This window comes from Trichosurus vulpecula, chromosome 8 (genome assembly GCF_011100635.1).
Source record: "Trichosurus vulpecula isolate mTriVul1 chromosome 8, mTriVul1.pri, whole genome shotgun sequence".
Classification (NCBI taxonomy): domain Eukaryota; kingdom Metazoa; phylum Chordata; class Mammalia; order Diprotodontia; family Phalangeridae; genus Trichosurus; species Trichosurus vulpecula.
The window spans coordinates 61,947,669-61,968,018 of NC_050580.1; positions in this window are offsets into that span (position 1 = coordinate 61,947,669).

Genomic DNA, 20,350 nt, shown 5'->3' on the forward strand with positions numbered 1-20,350 from the left:
TCTCCAGAATCAGGGTTAGCCTGTTCTGATGGGGAAATATGAAATGACTAAGCAGGACAAAACCACTACCTGGGAGCAGCCAGCAGTGATCAGAAGGCCAGCGGGTAGGCACCCTCTTGTGCTTACAAAGAGCATCTTGTTGCTTCTGTCTGTCTGTCATCGGGTGTGGTGGGGAAGGAGTTTGGGGGTTGGTGGGGGAGGAGGAACAGGGAGAAAATCTTGTCTTAGCATGACTGGGAAGGGCACACAGACAGGAACAAGTCCCTGCTGCTAATGCTGGTGTTGCCTGAATCACTGGCCTGGGCCCAGCTGGGGCAAAGGCTCACCGGTCCCTCCTCCCCTTGTCTCTCCAAAATAAATGAAGACTCAGAGGCTCAGCATTGATTCTATAAGCTAGGGCAAAAACCTTCCCTACCACACCCCCAGAAAAAATGGAGCTTTGGTTGCTCCCAAGACTTTGGGCTCTGCTCATTTTGTGTGTCTGTGTGTGTGTGGATGTGTGGGTGTGTGTGCACTCTATACACACGCACACGCACACATACATGAATATATATATACACATGTGCCGATCAAGCCAGGTGTTATGAGGGGGCAGGCAGGGTCATCATCCAAGATGTCATGGCTGCAGTCCCAAGTATCAAATAGCAATCAAGACCACCCTAGTTGTTAATTAAATTAGTTCAAATTAGCATCTTGGAGAGCAGCAAACAGCCTGCTGCACAAAGAAATACCTAAGCAAGAAAGAAAATGTCTTGCCCAGGAAGCAGAAGCATTAACTTAGTCTAGAGAGCTTCTCCTAACCCCCATCCCACCCTAAAACCTCCATGATAAAGTAAAAAACGTGGTCACTCCCCTCTCTGAACTTCCAGTTTTCTCACCAAGTAAAAAAGGAAAGGAAAGAAAAACAAGTCATTGGGTAACCTCTAAGGCCCATCTTTAAAGGAAAGGAGAGGGGAGGGGAGGAGAGGGGAAGGGAGGAGAGGAGAAAGAAATAGAGAGACAGAGACAGAGATTGACAGAGGGGGAGAGACAGAGAAGAGAGAGAAAGACCGAGAGACAGAGAGAAGAGGAGAGAGACAGAGACAGAGAGAGAAAGAGAAAGACAGACAGACAGACACGGAAAGGATCTGTGATTTCATCAGGACCGGGCAGGCAATTCTCAATATGCTCTGCCATTTACAATCCTGGAGAGCTGCTTTGGGCACTGAGATGTTAAGTGGTTCTTCCAAAGTCCCACTGCCAATAAGCATCAGAAATGGAGACTGAACCCTGGTCTTTCTGACTCCAAAGCTAGCCCTCTCTGCTCTATCCCACGATGCCTCTAAAATGCAAACTCTGATGGTAACTAACATTTCTAAAGCACCTACTATGTGCCCAGCCCTCCACTAAGAGCTCTCCTTTCATTACCTCATCTGATTCTCACAACCGCCCTGCGAGCTAAGCGCTGTCATCATCTCCATTCTACAGACAAGGAAACTGTGACTTAACCCAGGGTCACACAGGTAGGATGTGCCTGAGGCTAGATTTGACCCCAGATCTTCCTGACTCCAGACCCAGAGCTCTATCCACTGTGCTACTCAGCTTCCCTGAAGTCAGTTCAGAGAGGGTTTGTAGAGGGGAAGGTCTGAAGGAGAACAGTGTCTGACCTGTTCCTTGAATGATAGTAGGGTTCTAGGACGTCTTGAGATGAGGAAGATCTCTCCCTGTTTCATTGATGTCAGTTTTTTCTCCAACTATCTAATTCCCCCTCTCAGGGTCCTCTTTTTTGTTCTGTAAACCCCAAATAGTCAGACGGTATAGTGAATAGGGTTTTGGACTTAGAGTCAGGAAGCCCTGAGTTTGAATCCTGCCTTAGACATTTACTACTTGTGTGACCATGGGCAAGTTATTTAACCTCTCTGTCTCAGTTTTCCCATCTGTGAAATGGGAATAATAAAAACCATCTCCCTCCCAGGGAAGCTGTGAGGATCTAAAGACACAACACATATAAAGTGCTTTGCAAACCTTAAAATGCTATATAAATTCTAGTTACTGTTATTATGATTATAGTCCTTAGCACAGGACTGGGCACACAGGGAGTCCCAATATATGTTTAGTGATGAATTTCACCCATTAAAGAGTAGAGCAAACATGTAACAGATTCCTCACATAATATTATTACTTACCCCAATTTCAATCCTTAAAGGATCCTTGATTTCATCAGTATGTCCACTGGCATACCTCTATTAGCAGAAGGTCAGCTAGATCATCTGTGAACAGCAACAAGAAAATCCATCACAGAATCCCCAGATTTCAATGTCGGAGCATCCTTGACCTCAAGGAGCTTAGATTCTAATGAGGGAAAACAACATACAAAAGTGAGGAGGAAAGGTGGGCCTGCTACTTCCCAAGGCAGTGCATTCCACTCTTGGATATCACTAATTGTAAGAAAACTTCTCCCTATATCAAGTCTAAATTGCATAGATGGGGAAGACAACATGATTGATTGAAAGTCAGAAGCATGATAGACGTGGGGGGCAATATGGTTGGCTGGAAATTTGGGGTTCGGGGTTAGCAACAACCCCTCCTTCCATCTTGTCTCTATGGAAAGCTCATTGGCAGTGTCCACTTCCATGGCTAGTTAGTGTCGCAGTGATAACAGACCAGACTTTCTTGAAGGACAGTCAGCGTTGCAAAGATAACAGATCAGACTCCCTGGCATCCACCTGCATCCTTCAAGGATCACAGATTTTCTTGACACAAGAATAGAACAGCGCTTAGCAGGAAAACTGAACTTCTAAACTTAACTTAGAGAGAAACGAAATGTGACTTCGGTACTTACACAAAATGGTGGTGATGCAAATTGAAATCAATTACAGAAGAAAATCAATTTAACTTTCTCAATTTTCACTTCTATATCATATTGTTGACTCAATATGTGATAATACACTAAATCCCATAATCCTTTTCATGCCCAATGACCAACCTGGTAATGAACTTCTTTAAATATTGCTAGACTGGTCCTAGACTGGACAACAGAAATGCAATCTATCCCTAGGCCAAGCCATTCTGGCTTGGTAGGCTCTGTTAGAGTCTGTGTTACCCTGGTGTTCTTTGAGAACCAGTGAGACCCCAGGGGATATTAGTGAAGGTATCATCATAACAGTTCACATGCATCTCTCTGTTTTAGGGTTTGTGGGGTACTTTCCTCACAACAATTCTGTGAGGCAGGCATTACGGGTAGCATGAGTACTACGACCTCGGGGGACAAGAGCAAACCTGGAAGCCAAGACATGAAGGAAACACCAGATACTCCAAATGGGAATAAAACTGGAGTAAGGCTCCCCAAGAAGGAATTAGACCTCTGGGAAGGGAAGGGGAACATGGCCAAGAACCCCACCAGCTTCACAGCTTTGCCTCCAGCCAAGCCTGGCTACTGAATTTTGATTCCATGACACAGGCACCATGACAGAGACAAATGGATATAAAAGATTTATTTATGATTGATGCTTTTGTTGGATGACACTGAGGTATATCAGAGTCTCAATATGAATTCCTAATGGTCCAACCAATGTCAGATAGATTCAGGTTTCCTTAACATATTAGAAACCTACTGTCTACATTTAATTTTCCAAAAAGTTGTTTGTTCTTTAATAAGAGGAGATCCTACCAAACATCATAGGTTTTTTCTCCCTATAACTCGACTCTCAGCTCTTCATGGTGAAAATCACCATTTGTATCCAGGAATGAGTGGAATGTCTTAGCATGGGACTCCAGGGTAGCCCCAGGAGTGTTAGACCGAAAAGGAACTGGAAATTTGCTAAGATGATCCCAATGTGTATCACACTTTACAATTCTCTAGATACTTCCAATCTAACTGGTCTTTATTGAGAGCCTAGTACGTGGCCAGAACTGCCCTGGGTTCTGCAAGAGATACAAAGATGTATATGATATAGCCTCAAAGAGCTTAATTAGACCAATCAAGAAGACAAGACTCAATACATTAGATAACGTAAACAGACAGAAGCAGATAATGAAAAGTACTTTCTGAAAATCTTTAAAATGATACAATTATTGGTTGTTATTTACATTTCTCCCAAAACCTACCCCTTTTTTAAGCTTCTCTATTTTTGTCAAAGGCAACATCTTTATCGAATATTCCCAGATTCGTTATCTCTCTTTTAATCATCTTGTCACTCTTTGTCACCCCAATATCCAATCAGCAGCCAAAACTTGCTATTCTGCTTCCATAATCTTTGTCATGCGTCACTCTAGATCTTTAAGCACATAGTCACCACTTTCATTCAAGCCCTCATCACCTTGCCTGCCATACTGAAATGGCCTCCCAACTGGCCTGCCTTCCTCAAGTCTCTTCCCATTCCAGACCACCTTGCTCAGTAAACTCCAGTGACTCTTCATCACCTCTAGGATGAAATATAAACTCTCTTTAGCCTTTAAAGTCCTACACAGTCTGGCCCTAACCTATCTTCCCAGTCTTGATGTACCTTACTCTGGGAGCCAGCCCAACTGGCCTTATCTCTGCTCCTCACACCCCAACTTCCATTTCCCCACCTTTGCAATGGACATTCCTATGCACTGGCCCTCCTAGAACCCTTCTCTTCCTTCAAGATGCAACTCAAGCACCACCTCCTCAAAGCTTTAACTGATCCCCTCAATTGCTAAAACCTCCCTCCCAAACTATCTTGTATTTAATTGTTCAGTCATTTTTCAGTCATGGCCAACCCTTTGTGACCCCATTTGGGGGTTTTGTTGGCAAAGATACTGGAGTGGTTTGCCATTTCCTTCTCCAGCTCATTTTACAGATGAGGAAACTGAGGCAAACAGGGTGAAGTGACTTGCCCAGGGTCACACAGCTAGTAAGTGTCTGAGGCTAGATTTGAACTCAGAAAGATGAGTCTTCTAGACTTCAGGCCCAACACACCAATCTATCCACTGCACCACCTAGCCACCCTATGTTTAACTATTTTTTATACTTTATACTTTACTTATATTTAATATTTATTCACCATATTACTTATGTATATACTTGTTATCTCCCCATTAGAATGAAAGCACCTTGAAAATAGTTATTATTTCTTTCATTATATCTGTATTCCCAGCATTTAGCATGGTAGTTAGCACACAGCAAGTGCTTAATAATTGTTTGCTGATTGACAAGCAAATAAGAACTTTTACCATCCAAGTGCCTGAACATATGGCATTGGTACTAAGTGTGATGGGAGATTAAAGAATGGAATGATTAGTTGTGCCACAGTAGGTAAGAAAGGCATCATGGAAGATATAGGCCTTGAAGGATGAGTGGGATTTGACCCGGCCAGTGGGAGAGGACTTTATCTTACCACTTCCCAACAATCATGTGAGGTGGGCAGACCCACGGAAATGGAGTGACCTGCCCTCAAGCCACAAAAGAAGGTAATAACATGAAAAGGCCCAGAACCCATCATCGCCCAACTTAGCCATCATTCTCTATTGTAACACTGAATGAAATCAAGGAAGCTCAGGGTTGAGGGGGCCTCAGAGATCAGCCAGTCTGACCTATATACCACCAACAAGTGCTCAGCCAGCCTCTGCTTGAAGAGGTCAGGAATGGGGAGCCATCTACTGCTCCCTGGAGCAACCCTTCCCAGCTATGAACAGTTCTAATAACTGGGATTTTTTGTTATTATCACTATTCATAATCATTATTCAATAAGGAGGTTTTTTCTCTACATTTAATAAAATGGCACAGTGGATAGAGTCTAGATCTGGAGTCAGGAAGATGTCGGTTCAAACCTGCCCTCAATTTCCCATCTGAAGTGGAGATAATAGTAACACAAGGTTGTTGTGAGGATCAATTGAGATATTTGGTTAAATGCCTTGTAAACATTAAAGCTGTATGTAAATGCCAGCTATCTCTTCTACCCATGGCTCCTACCCAGTTCTGCTCTCTGGGGCCAAGCAGAAAAAGGCGTTTCCACATTCCTTTTTTTCCCCCGGTTTCCACTAGCTGTGTAATTTCATCAATGTATGGAGTTCCAGTGAAGAATTCTGTGTCTGTGTGTGTGTGTGTGTGTGTGTGTGTGTGTGTGTGTGTGTGTGTGTGAGAGAGAGAGAGAGAGAGAGAGAGAGAGAGAGAGAGAGAGAGAGAAAGGGAGAGAGAGAGAGAGAGAGAGAGAGAGAGAGAGAGAGAGACTCTCTCTGTCTCCCTCTCTCTCTCTCTACCATAGTCTAGCTTCTTAAACTATTTCTACTTTTGCCCCCTTTTCACATTTCGGCAGCATTTGTTGGTGTTGTGTGGCATGATGGCATACGCAGTACAAAGTACGCATGCTGTGTGTTCAGAACCAAGGCTTCAGTGAAGCTGCTCAACAAAATGTGGGCAAGCACGGCCAGAAACACCTCGGATTCATTACACATTTGAATTAATTTTTGATGGTTGTGTGTTCAGAAACCTTTTACTGTTGCCCAATTTTCTGAGACCCCATATAGGGTCATGACCCAAAGTTTAAGAAGCCCTGGAGGGCAGATTGTAGAAGTACCACGGCAGCAATTGGAGGCAGAGGCCTGGGCTGATGAGATCATTTATTCCTGGGATTTGGGTCCCCAGACACGCACTTACAAGCCGCCAGGGAAGGGATAAGGGTTCCCTCTCACCTCAGTACTGGGGCTGAGGGCTAGGTGGGCTATCCCCAACTCTGGAACAAGACCTGGGATGAATCTTTAGGAATTCTCTATGAAATGCGCATTGACTTTTCCATTCTCAAATCTCCCATAGAGTGGTCTGTAACCAGGCTACAGAGAAAACCTGCTTGGGTCACAGAGGTAGGATGTGTCAAGGATAGGACTTGAACCCAGGCCTTCTTGATTATTAGGCCATCTCTCTGTTCACTGTTACCCTGCCTCTCAAGGGCCACGGATAAACTCTCAAAGCAGGAAAATATTGAGGCTGCTAGAGAGAGCAAAGGGAAGAGCAGCAGGAGGAATTTGTTCTGGGTTCTAGTGTTAAAAAGGGGTGAGAAAATGAGGAAGCAGATCTGCTAACTTTCTACTTTAATTCACCAATTTTTTTTTTGAGGCAATCGAGGTTAAGTGACTTGCCCAGGGTCACACAGCTAATAAGTATCTGAGGACAAATTTGAACTTGAATTTTCTAACTCCAAGGCCAGTGCTCTATCCACTGCATCACTTAGCCGCTCCTGTTTGAATTAATTCTGTTTGATCACTAGAGGTAAATTCTGCATAAGAAGTTTCTTTGCTGAAGATTTATAAATATTTTCCATGCCTGTTATAATTCAGTGCCCTGGTCAGAGCTTCAGTAGCTCCTGTCCTAGTTCTGCTCTTAATGAAGTACCTTGAGCTTAGTTGGTGACCAATGAAGCTCATTTCACACTTTTGGTTTTCCCAACTAGGCTGAGGACAGTGACTCTCGCTTTCTTCAGTAAGCAATCATCCATCTTTGGGTTGCAGACTGGCCTAGGGAAAGACTGAGGCAGACCAGGAATTCAACTCAGAGTCTATCATTTGACAATAGGCAGGCAGGTTGAAAAGTCACAAGCTGGAAAACTAGAAGTGACCTTAGGGATCACCTAGTCCTAAGGCCAAAACACAATGTGACCCAACCTGATTAAAATGTAACGGGGAAATATTTAACAAAATAAACAAAAATACAATAGAACATTGTATTGTTCTTGTTCAATCATTCCTCAGCCATGTCTGACTCTCCATGACCTCATTTGGGGTTTTCTTGGCAAAGATGCTGGAGTGGTTTGCCATTTCCTTCTCTGGCTCATTTTACAGATGAGGAAACTGAGGCAAACAGGGTTAAGTGACTTGCCCAGGGTTACACAACTAGTAAGTGTCTGAGGCCAGATCTGAACTCAGGTTTTTCTGACTCCAAGCCTGGCACTCCAACCACGGAGTCACCCAGCTGTGCACAGTGGAACATAGATAATGTTAATATGTGGTTTTCTAGGTCTAAGTCTAAGGACCCACAGACATCCTTAGGCACCATTTAGTGGCCCCACTTCATTTGCATTGGTCTAGGCCAAGCTTATCTTTTTATAGATGAGGATAGTCAATGAGAGCAATAGAGGGAAAATGATTCAACCAATGTCACAGAACTAGTAAGCAGCTGAGTCAGGATTTGAACCCAGGTCTTTGGACATCAAACGTGGGACTCTTTCTGCCTCCCCAAGAAGTCTAGATGAAGAAATCAAACCTACACATCGTTCCACAATCTATACTACATCTCAGTGAACCGAATGAGTTGTTTTCATTCCCTGACCTTTATTTTCCTCAAATGAAAAATGGTTATAAAATTACGTATACTACCCCTTTCACAAGATCATTGTGAGGAATGTGCCACATGAATAGGAGTTCCTGTGTTTATATCTCCCACAGCACGGTGTTCCAACTGTGACCCTAGCAGAGATAGAGGACATAACAACCTGTAACACATACTCACAAAATTATAGTAGACCCCAGCTCATGCCTGGGCACATAGTAGGTCTCAGTAAATGAACAGGGAAAATAGTAATCTCATACATGGCAGGTGGTCAATCAATGTTTATGGAGGAGGAAGAGGAGGACATTCCACCTCAGTACTGGGCACATAATGAGGCCTCATATGGAGCAGGTAAAGCCTAGTAGAAGACTGAGCACAGAGTGTCCTGGTGTGACATAGTAAGAGTTAGAAGCATCCCTAGTCATCTAGTTCAAATCCCTGACTTTACCAATGGAGAAATTGAGGCCTACAAAAGTTAAGTGACTTTCCCACAGTAGGACATCCTAAAATGTGTGTTGCTGCTGGTAAGACAGAAAAGGAAGAGAATGAAGAGGAGGAAAAAGAGAAGGAAGAAAAAGAAGAGGAGGAAGAGGAGGAAAAAGAAGAAAAGGAAGAAAAAGAGAAGGAAGAGAAACAGGAGGAAGATCTAGTAGGAATTCCTCACCCATCCTCCCCCATTGCTAGTCCCTCTTCTCTGAGATTACCTTCCATTCATGTGTATACACACACACACACACACACGTGTGTGTGCATATAGGTACATGGATGTATGTATGTGTATATGATAAATATACTGTAGATATTGCATATACCTATCTATACATAGATATATCTATATGTATGTGTGTATATACATATGTGCATACACATACACACCCTTATACAGCATGTACATAGTTATTAGAATGTCAGCCCCTTGAGGGCAAAGATTGTTTTTACCTTTCTTTCATTCTCCAGTCCTTAGCACAGTGCCTAGCACATGGGAAGCACTAAATAAAACTGGCCTTGGTGCTCAGCACACAGAAGGCCCAGTTCAATGCTGGGCCTATGGCAGCCACTTATTTAAGATTTTTGCAGGGAAACAAGGAGCTAAGTCTTTAAATCATGTCCCTGGTCAACTTCCCAAGTTCCCCTCTGGCCTTGGCAAAGACAGCTGTCCTTCTCTGCTGCCCTCCAGCTAACCTAAGGAAGCCACTTTGGGGCCATGTGACTCAAGATAAGGGCTTCTGACCACTATCCCTGTGGCTCAAGGCTAGGCCCAAGTACTCCGGCTACAGGTGGCCTGTCCTACCCAGACCCTTCATGGTGAATCATGGTGAATTAGTGTCTTTGGACAGGCCCTTATGACCACGATCACAGAAAGACAGTGAAGACTTGAGGGCCTGGGGCCCTGGAGGCTTTGCTGATGTGAATGGAGGAGATTGCCACCCCACTGCATCTCCCAATCAGACAAACAGGGCCATTGAGGATGAAGAAGCCACCTTGCACCAAGGTTTGGTCTTTAGGGGTTCTCTGCTAGCATCAGGAATGACACAGAGTATGAACATACATGTTCTACAGTCCAGGCCCACTGCATGCATGTAAAAAACATATAATACACATCACACCTACACTCAACACATTAATATGATGCTGACCACATAGACAATACATACATCCATCACACACATTTGCACTCTATATATCCCACACACTCATATACAAAACATTCTCCTATACACAGCATTTAGAACAATTACATAGTGCATACAAAAACCACACACAAATCACTCTCCTTCCATATAGTCTGCATCTATACAAGAAACATCAAAGATACTTTGCACATCCCACACACATACACATGTCCATAGCATGCATAGCCGTGCACCACATATCATACAGAGCACAGATCCCACACATGATATACCCCATACGGCATGATCCTGGGCCAGACATGTGTACGTATACAGTGAATAACACACAAACCCCCTCATTCAGATGAGGATGCTTTTCAGCCTGTGTTTCTGAGAGCAGACAAACCAGGTGGGAAGGTCCTGGCCAGCCTGCTGTTGGGGAGGGTGGGGGAGAGCAGCAGGAAGTGTGAGATGGAGCCCTGAGTACCCCCAGGTTTCTTCCCTGCTCCCTGCCAGCTGAGGCGGCACCAGCCCAAGACAGAGGGCCTGGGCAGTGTCTCCGAATATCCCGCCCCAGGATCCCAGGGAAAAACCAAGGTCGGTGGCCCCGGGCCCCACCATTTGGATGCCACTGTGTACACGGCAGAGGGTTGTGATGCTTCACCATCCCCTGCCACACTCAGAGGGAGGGCAGGAAGTCAGGTTGCGACTGACAGCTCCCTCCTCACACCCCCCCCCCAATGTTTGTTTATTCATGAGTCATCCGTCTCCACAGACTGTGTCTTCTTGGGGGAAAGAGGAGGAGGAGGGGGAGAAGAGACCAGGGGAGGGGAAGGGGGGAGCCCAGACTCGACAATAAACAATGAACAAGCTAGGGAGAGCTCCGCAAACAAGCCGCTCTGATATTAGCCGCGGTGTCAGCTCGGGTTAAAGGCGCCTCCCAGCCTCCCAAGTAGATGATGCTGCTGCTGCGGCGGCTCGGTGCGCGCCCCGCCTCCCCCCGCCCCCCGCCCCCCAACATTCTGCCTGAGTCCTGCCAGCCTCCAGGCTGGAGAGCTGTAATTGGATCCTCTCCCCCCACCCCTCCCCACCCCCAAGGAAAGGCAGCTAAATGCAGGGTACCTTTTCAAAACAGTGGGATCAAAACCTATTATTTGGCTAATGGGTTTCCCGAGTGTGGCTCCCTGCGCTTCCCGCAGACAACGGGCCCTCCGCATCCTCTGGGTTAGATCCTGCGATGCCGGGCGGGGTTCGGAGCCCATTGTTCTCAGGCTCAGAGCCTACCGGAAAGATTTCCCGAAGGTTCCCAACAACTATCAGTCAAGAACTCACCGGCCTCTGTTTCCCTGTTTTCCAGCTCATCATGGGGTTCAGATTTTTATAGGCTTTCCCTACTCAATCAATTAGTCAACATCCTGTTAGCTTTTCTTAAGTAGCTACAGCTGGTGAGGAACTGGGCTATAGGTGCTCGGGGAGACGAGGGCGGGACAGCCGTGGCCCTTCATTTAAGGGGCTTAGATTCTAAGTAGATATAACACGTTCCCAGGTCAAAGTTCGTTCAGGATATAACAACGACGAAGATGAGGATGATGGTGGTGATGATGGTGGTGGTGATGATGGTGGTGGTGATGATGATGGTGATGATGGTGATGATGATGATGGTTATGATGATGATGGTGATGATGATGGTGGTGGTGATGATAGTGGTGATGGTGATGATGATGGTGGTGATGATGATGGTGGTGGTGGTGATGATGATGATGATGATGGTGATCATGGTGGTGGTGGTAATGGTGATGGTGATGATGGTGATGATGATGATGATGATGATGACAGCTAACATTTACATAGCATACTCTATGCCAGCCACTGTGCTAAGCATTTTATAATTATCTCATTTTATCTTCACAACAATCCTGGGCAGGTGGGTGCTACTATTACCCCCACTTTACAGATTAGGAAAATGAGGCTGATGACAGTTAAATGACTTGCCCAGGGTCACACAGGTAAGAAGTGTCTGAGGTGGGATTTGAACTCAGGCACTCTAAATACACAAAATGAATAATCACTTTGTTGGAAGGGAGGGGTGGCTAGCAACTGGGAACATTAAGAAAGGCTCCTAGAAGGAAATGGAAGTTGATTTCTCTGAGCCATACAGGGAGCTAGGGGTTGGAAAAGACAGAGTTGAGGTGGTGGGATGGCATACTAGGCACTGGGAGACAACCTGTACAAATGCATGGAGATGAGAGATAACATATTTGTGAGGACCCACAGAAAGACCGGTCTAGAGCAAAGAGTTTGTGAAGAGATGTCATGTATAATAATGTCGAAAGAAAGATTGGGACCAGGCAGCGAAGGCCTTTAAATGCCCAAAAGAGGAGTTTGTAATTTACTGAAAGAACAATGCCAATGTGAAGAAAATAGGGTGAATGGTATTATTCCCCTTTTAGAGATGAGCAAACTGAGGCTTAGAAAGGCTGAGTGATTTACTGAGGGCCACACAGCTAGACTTAAACTCCATGGGGTAAAGCCATGTGGACAGATGATGGGATGATGGGCTTTGAAGTCAAGAAATCTAGACATAGGTTATTTAAGCAAGATTAGACAGCTGGTTGATGGCAGGTCAATTTTAAATACTCCAGAAATTCTCTTTTGTAAAAAACTAATGAAATCAGGAGACAAGTAGTCTATAGAAGTTATCCTTGTGGAAGCCTGGCAAAATTGTAGAAATAGAAGGATTTTTGTTATTGGGTTTGGTTTTTCCCCCTAAATTCCCTTCCCTCTTCTCCCACCCCCATCCTTGCCTGGCCAAAGTGGGATCTTCACGGTGTTAAGCAAATTGGAAGTATGGTTGTTCATCTGCATAAACAAGGCGAGTAAATGGCAGGTCTAAATATAAAGTCTGATTCAGAGAAATTTAAAAGAATGAACAGGCAACAGGGCTGAAGCATCCAAGAAAATCACTTCCCAAGATGCCCTTCTGAGTCACATCTTGCTCCATGTGAAAAAGGGGAAAAAAAAACTCCCCATGATAGGTCACATGCTGGTACCCAATCGAATGATGCTGGTGCTGGCTGAAGTCAAACTGTTTCATCATAAGAGCTGAGTCATGTCCCATCTCTCCTAATTTGAGGCCTTGTTTTGGGTCATTCCTATCAAATGGAAAACCTAGCAGGGCTTGGAGTTAGAAAGACCTGAGTTTAGATCCTGCCTCAGACCCTTACTTGCTAGGTGACCCTAGATAAGTCACTTAACCTCTATGACCTCAGTTTTCTTCTGTAAAATGATATGGTTGAATTTGTTGGCCTCGGAGGTCCATTCCAGCTCTAAATCTTTAATCGTATGATCTATCCTGTCTACCAGGGTAGGGCTTATGTGTAATTGGGGTGATTTGAAGGTTGTGGGAAGCATCCACTGTCCTAAAATAACTCTCCCACTGGTATATGATATTCCACTCTTAATAAATATTCCTTGGTAAAGTGGTGCTGGCCCCTTGATGGAATCCTCTTTATAAATGTCCCCCACCCCTCCCCAGTTAAATTTGTGCAGCACATGGAACTAGAAGACAGGTCAGAAGACCTGCACTGTGGTTCTGTCTCGGACATTTACTCAGTAACTTTGGGCAAGGTCATATCACTCCCCTGGCCCTCAGAGATTATTCCCCTCGTCAATCAACTTGATTTCACAGATGGAAAAAATAAGATTCTTTCTCGATTCTATCAGTCTCCTCTAACACCAGGCAGTAAATGAGTAAAGATTCCTTTACTCCATAATAAGAGAGACCAGGCAGCCTGAGAGTACAAAGTACAAGAGGTGAGTGGGAGGAAGGAGGAGACCACAGAGGGAAAAGTGTGAAAGAAGGGGGTGGGGTTGAAGGCACCAAACTCAAACTTTACCCACCTCTGAATTTTGCCAAAGGTTGGGCTTATCATCCATTTGGCTGAATTCCCTCCATAAGTACTTCTCTTACCAAGCAGTTTGGCTGTGATTCACCTCTAACCTCTACATGGGTATAAAATGACCCTTTTATATTGTTCCTCTGTCCCCAAATGGAATGAGGCTTTGAGTTCCCCATCGAGAGATATTCTGCCAGATGCCACACAACTACTTGGCAAGATTGTTCTAAAGAGTGATTCATTCCTAGGATGAGGTTGGACTAGTTAACTCTGAGATGGCTCCCAACCCTGAGATTCTATGACTCAATGACACCTTGTGCCTCCCTAGCACCCCTTGATTCTATAAAGAGCCATTATGCCAACAGTTTCAACCACCTACAATGGTTGATCCAGTTCATCTCTCTCTTCAGAGTATGAGTAACTCAAGAACTTCGGTCTGAGTTTCTCTGTAACACAAAATGCCCTCCAGAAACCAAATACAGGAGGCCATTCAGTACCATCGGTGTGAGCTGGTAAATTCAGCGTCCAAAGAAATGGGTCTCTAAGCTACAAGAGAGAATTTTCACGACAAGACCTTGTCTCTACCAAACCCTTCCCTTCAGAAAGGAATTTCACTGACTCTCTGCTGAGTCATAGTACCCGAGATTAGAGCTAAGATGGTCTTACTATCATCCAGTCCACCCCTCTCATTTTACAGAGGAAGAAACTAAGACCCATTGAAGGGAAGTGATTTGTCCAAGGACACAAAAGTAGTAAGTGAAAGTGGATTCAGGATACACACAGAATGAGTACACACTGTTGAGAGGCAGGGTCATCACCAACTGGAGAAACCAGGAAAGGGCTCTAGAAGGAGATGACGGTTGAGCTGAGCTAGTAGTTGGAAGAGGCAGAATCGAGGAGGGATGGCATTCTAGGGACAGAGGACAATTTGCAGGAAAGGGTGGAGATGGGAGATTGCATACCAGTGGTGAAGCCAGTCAGGCTTGGGTTTTCACCCTGATTCTCTGTCTCTAAAACCACTGAACCACAAAAGTCACAGTTAGGAAAGCACCAGATTGGGAGTTGAGAGAGCTGGATTCTAGTTCTCATTCCAAAATTGACTGGGTGACTTCAGGTGAATCACTTAACTGCTCTCAGCTTCAGGTTCCTCGTCTGCCCAATGGGAAAATCTACTTCCCCCAGATTGCTGTAGGGACAGATGAGGAAGCTCTTTTAAAAGGATAATTTGCCATACATCTGTCAAGAGGCATGATTTCCTGAGCAGAGTTTTGTTTTTAGCCACTGGTCAGGCCTTGCTTCCATTTTTCTGTTCCCTTCTGCAGAGAAGGATGACCCCACACAACCTTAGGAGCCTCCCTACTGCCTTTCTCCTCCTGCCTGGTATTTACCCCATGCCTCCCTCCAGAACCCCAGGGAGCCCGATAGAGAAGGAGTTTGAAACTCTGCCATGGAAATTTTTTTTTGGCAAAACCTGAACAAAAGCAAGCCTGCTGGGTCGCTTTCAGCTCCAACTCTGGAGGAATCGCAGCCTTCAGGCTCTATTTCTATCTCTCCCCCTCCTCACCCACCTGCCCCCCTCTCCTTTCCAGCCCCAAACCCAGACATCAGATTATCTGAACGCTCCCTGACTCAGAGCCTGCCTGACTCATCCTGTGTACACAGCATCAGCACAGTGTGATAGAAAGAGCCTTGGGGTTGGAGTCAGGAGGCCTGAGTTTTAGGGCCTGCTCTGCCATGAGCTCGCTGGGCTGCTGTGGGCAAGTCACTCCCTTCTCTGGGCTTTGGATTCCTCTTCTGTGAAACGAGGGCTTCAGTGAGGCAGGCTGGCTCCTGCCTACAAACAGACCCTCCAAGCTCCTTCCAAGCTTGAACACGATGTAGATTTTTTCATTCAGTGAATTGGTCATAGCTAGGAATAGCTTCTGAATGATTTCAGCAGCTCCAAAAGCCCATTCCAAAGCCCAACGGGTGCTGCTCCAGAGATCTATCCCCCAACGATGCTTGCTGTCTGTCACCTGTCCCCTCCCTCTGGTTTCCCCCTTCTGTTGGGAGGCATCTTTCTCATTCTTTTGGCTGCAGTGCAGAGACTGGCAGCCAGTACTAGTTGAAAATAAACACAGGGCAGGATTCATCTTCGACAAAACAACCATTCAAAAATGCTGGGAGTTAGGAAGGGGGTGGTGGTCAGAAGGAGGCGGTAGGGGGTAGGGGAAGGGGAGAATCCATTTCTGTTGATTTTTCCAATATCAGGTCTATTCCAACATTGGGTGTCAAATTAGTTTGTATTACTTTTGGGGACAGCTCTAAAGCATGTCCCAGAGACGTGGATTAAAATCTCTTAGAATGAAATTTGCACTGGCTAAAAGTGCTTAAACCAGTGACTTTTAATTCAAAGTAGCAAACATTTGTGAAGAACGAATTTGTGCTGAGCCCTGAGGTTACAGAGATGAAGTAAGTCAAAAGTCCTACCCTCAAGGAGTCTAGTCTAAGAGTAAAGAATGCAATACTTATACACCTAAGTATGTATATGGGAGAATGTGATAAAGCCAAGGAGGCCTTGGGCAAATGATTCCCCCATCTCTGGGCCTTAATCTCCAGGTCTATATGGTGAGCATGTATTGAGATGATCTCTGAGGTCCCTGCCAATTGTAAATCTTATGATCCTGTAAGAAACTCAAGCCAAATGGTTTAAGAAAACACAAGGTGAGGGAAAATCGCTTTCACCTGGAGGATCAGAGAAAGAGGAAGAATGTGAAGCTAGGTCTTGAAGAAAGAGAAAGATTTCAAGATTTAGATAAAAAGTGAGTTCACCATAGGCATGTTACCTGAAAATTAGAGGCCTACCACTTGACTTAACATACTCGTCAATGAGAACACGCTTCTCTTTGGCTATTGACTGTTTGTTGACAGGTCCTTCAGTATTGGGTAGGGACAGAGGCTTCTGGGGACTGCAGCAGCCCAAGTTCCCGGAGCAAGGTTCAGGCAGAGGGCTTTGCACAGGACTAGAGAAGCTGCAGTCTGCATTTAATATAAAGTGATACTGTTGCTTCTCTTTCCTGGAGAATATTCCAAGTCAGGGGCTATTTTGCCAGCTTTTGAATGCTTTCTTTCTGGTAGCCCAGTTGGTCGGAAATGCTTCCCTCCCTCTCAGGACAGAGTGAACGAGGTAGCAGCCAGAGTAGCACCTTGGAAGGGGATGGAGTGGAGAGAATGATGTTTTTGTTGGGATCTGTCCACCTCTCTTCACCATGGTGCCCTGTCCTCCCCTTTCTCCTGGGCATGGGCAGAAGAAAGGCAAGAACTACTTCTCTCGTTTAAGAAACATAGATAATTGGGGGAAACCCACAGGAAGAAGGAGCCTGGAGAATTAGGGAGGGGTATGAGTCACTGCTCCCCAAGGTTACCCCCTTGAGCTGCCCACAAAGGACGTTGTGTTTTAGAGACTCCCCCAGCATGGATCAGCAGTTTTGAAAACATACAAGATCCTAGATTTAGAACTCAAAAGGACCTTAGAAGCCATCAAGTCTAACCTCATTTTACAGATGAGGTAACTGAGGCACAGAGAGGATAAGAGACTTGCCTAGGGTCACAGACCTAGTAACTGTGTGAGGCAGGAAAGACCTGAACTCAGGTCCTCCTCATTCCAGGCCCATTTCTCTATCCACTACTATACTATCAAACCATCTATAAAGAAATAGCCAGATTTGCCAGTACTGCAAGTTAGGTTTTTCGAAAGGTCATCAGCGCATCAGAGAAAGACAGTAAAATTAAAACCATAGAAAATCAATATGGTAGGCTAGTATGAAGATCTTCTCTAGTCATCTAGTCATCAAAGTCCTTCTATCTTCCTGAGCTAGTAAACCCTGTTCCCATCTATATAGCATTAAGTCTTGGTAGAGTAGGCCAGCCACCACACTGTCCCTACTACAAGATAGGGCCAACCACCATAGTTTCTCTGCTATAGCACAAGGTCAACCACCATGTTGGTCCTATTACAGTACAGCACCAACCACCATGTTATCCCTATTACATTATAGGACAAATCAACATGTTGTCCCTACTACAGTATATATACCACCATGCTGTCCTCACTATAGTATAGGGCAAATCACCATATTATCCCTGCTACAGTTCAAGGCCAACCACCACGTTGGTCCCACAACAGACTCCTCCTCCTCTCATCCATCCTTGGCCTTGACTCAACACAACTCCAGGTTCCTCTTCCAGTTCAAAGATGACTGACCTCCTAGATTCTTCTGGTGACTTCCAGGGTCAGAGCATTCAGGGCCACCTGACCAAGTTTCCATCCACTTTCTCCAGATTTCAGTTGACAACTGACTACTAGATCACTTTGCTTACCAGTAAAAATGTCTAACTAGAAGTCCCTCACATGTTTACATCTGTAATGAATGGGGAATATTGCAATCATAATACCATATACACAGTAAAAGGAAAGTTGTGTCTTCACTTAAACATGCTTAAATGCATCAGGATTTCTGTGGTTCCCTCAACATGGCTGTTCCCTCCAGTGACACTGATGATTACGCCTTAGAATACAATCTCTATGAAATTCTTTGGAAGGTGGGGGTGGGGGGGAATCATTCATAAGGGTCAGTTTTCTAGTGAAGAGTGTCTCTGGATTTAGGCAATGGACACAGCCCTATACATGAAGACCTTCCAGTCCAGTGGGTCAAACTAGAAGCAGTATGGATGGAGAAAAGAGCCCTGTACTTGGAGTAAAGAAGATCAGGGTCTAAATTCCACCACCGATGACACTCATTAGCAGTATGACCTTGGTCAAGACTTTGAGCCTGTTTCCCCATCTGGAAAATCACTCTAATGATAGTTATCATACCTAACTCATAGGGTTGTTGTGAGAATCAAATGAAATGATGTCATTAAAGCCCTTTGGAAAACTTAATGCACATTAAACATCAAAGCAGCTAGGCATCTCAGTGGATGGAGTACCGGGTTTAGAGTCAGGAAAAACTGAGTTCAAATTTGACCCTGGACATTTACTAGCTGTGTGACCCTAGGCAAGTCACTTAACCCTGTTTGCCTCATTTTTGTTATCTATAAAATGAGCTAGAGAAGGAAATGGCAAGCTACTCCAGTGTCTTTGTCAAGAAAACCCCCAAATGGAGTCACAAATGGAGTCACAACAACTGAACAATGGCACTATATTTTGTTGGCATAGCCTTTGAGAACCCAGGATCCCCTGCATACCACAAGACATTATAGAAGGACTCTAGTGAAGTAACAATCCCAGGCAGTATATGACAATGCCGTCTTTTCTTCTGGGTCCATATTGTCTCCCCAATGAAGTATAAGCTCTTGGAGGCCAAGAATCATGTTTTCTTCTCTTTTCCCCAGCACTGTGCACAAAGGTGATCAATAAAAGCATATTGAATGGTGAAAAGAATGAATGAATTGGATTCTTGCCCATTCAAAGCAGAGACAGAGCAACTAATAGCCCCTTTCCATAGACACTCATTAGCTAGCAGCTTCTGAGCAGTCCCAGAGAGCCCTCTCACCCTTCCCTGGCTATGGATCAGAAACCAAATAATTCAGCACAGGGATTAGGAGAAGAGGTTTATTTATGAAAAGCTGAGACCCTGGGGACACCACTCAGATACAGCAATGAAGTGTGCAGGGAAAGCCTTCCACCTAGGATGTCAAGATAGGATAAAGTCCCCAATTCCTACCCTACCCTGATTAGTCAGTCAGTCATTAAATATTTTCAAAGTGCCTTCCATGAACCAGGCACTGCACTAAATACTTAGGATACATAGAAAGACAAAAGACAGTCTGTTTCCTCAAGGACACCCAAGGACAAGTCATTTAACCCTGTTTGCCTCAGTTTCCCCATCTGTAAAATGAGCTGGAGAAGGAAATGGCAAACCACACCAGCATCTTTGCCAAGAAAATTCCAAATGGGGTCATGGAGAGTCAGACGTGACTGAAAAATAACTGAAATATCTGTTCAGCTCAGTTTCCACATCTGTAAAATGAGCTGGAGAATTAAAGGGCAAACCAACCAGTATCTTTGTCAAGAAAATTCCAAATGGGGTGACAAAGAGCCAGACACAATTGAAAAACTACTGAACAACAACAAACCCCTCAAAGAGCTCACAGTTCAATGGGGGAGACAGCAACAAACAAGCTCTCGATGGGATAAATCAGGGATAATCAATGGGGGGAAGGCAGTAGAATTCAATGGGATGGGAAAGTGTTCCTGAAGAAGGTAGGATTTTAGCTGGGATTTGAAGGAAGCCAAAGAAGCACAGACAAAGTCCTCCAGTAGCCTACCATTTAAATTCAACATTATCCTCTCCAGGCTCATATTTTAAAATATAAATCCTGGTAGGAAGAAGAAGACATCCTAGAATTTCAGAGTTAGATGAGTCTTCCTTGGCCACCCTATCCCAACTGTACCTGAAAAAGACCCCTCTACAGCACGCTCAACAAATAGTCATCCAGCCTTAACCTGAAGGCTTCTGGTATGATGGAACCCAGATTGACCAGCTCCCTTTGTTAGAGAGTTTTTTCTGACATCAAGTCTACATTGGCTCTTATGT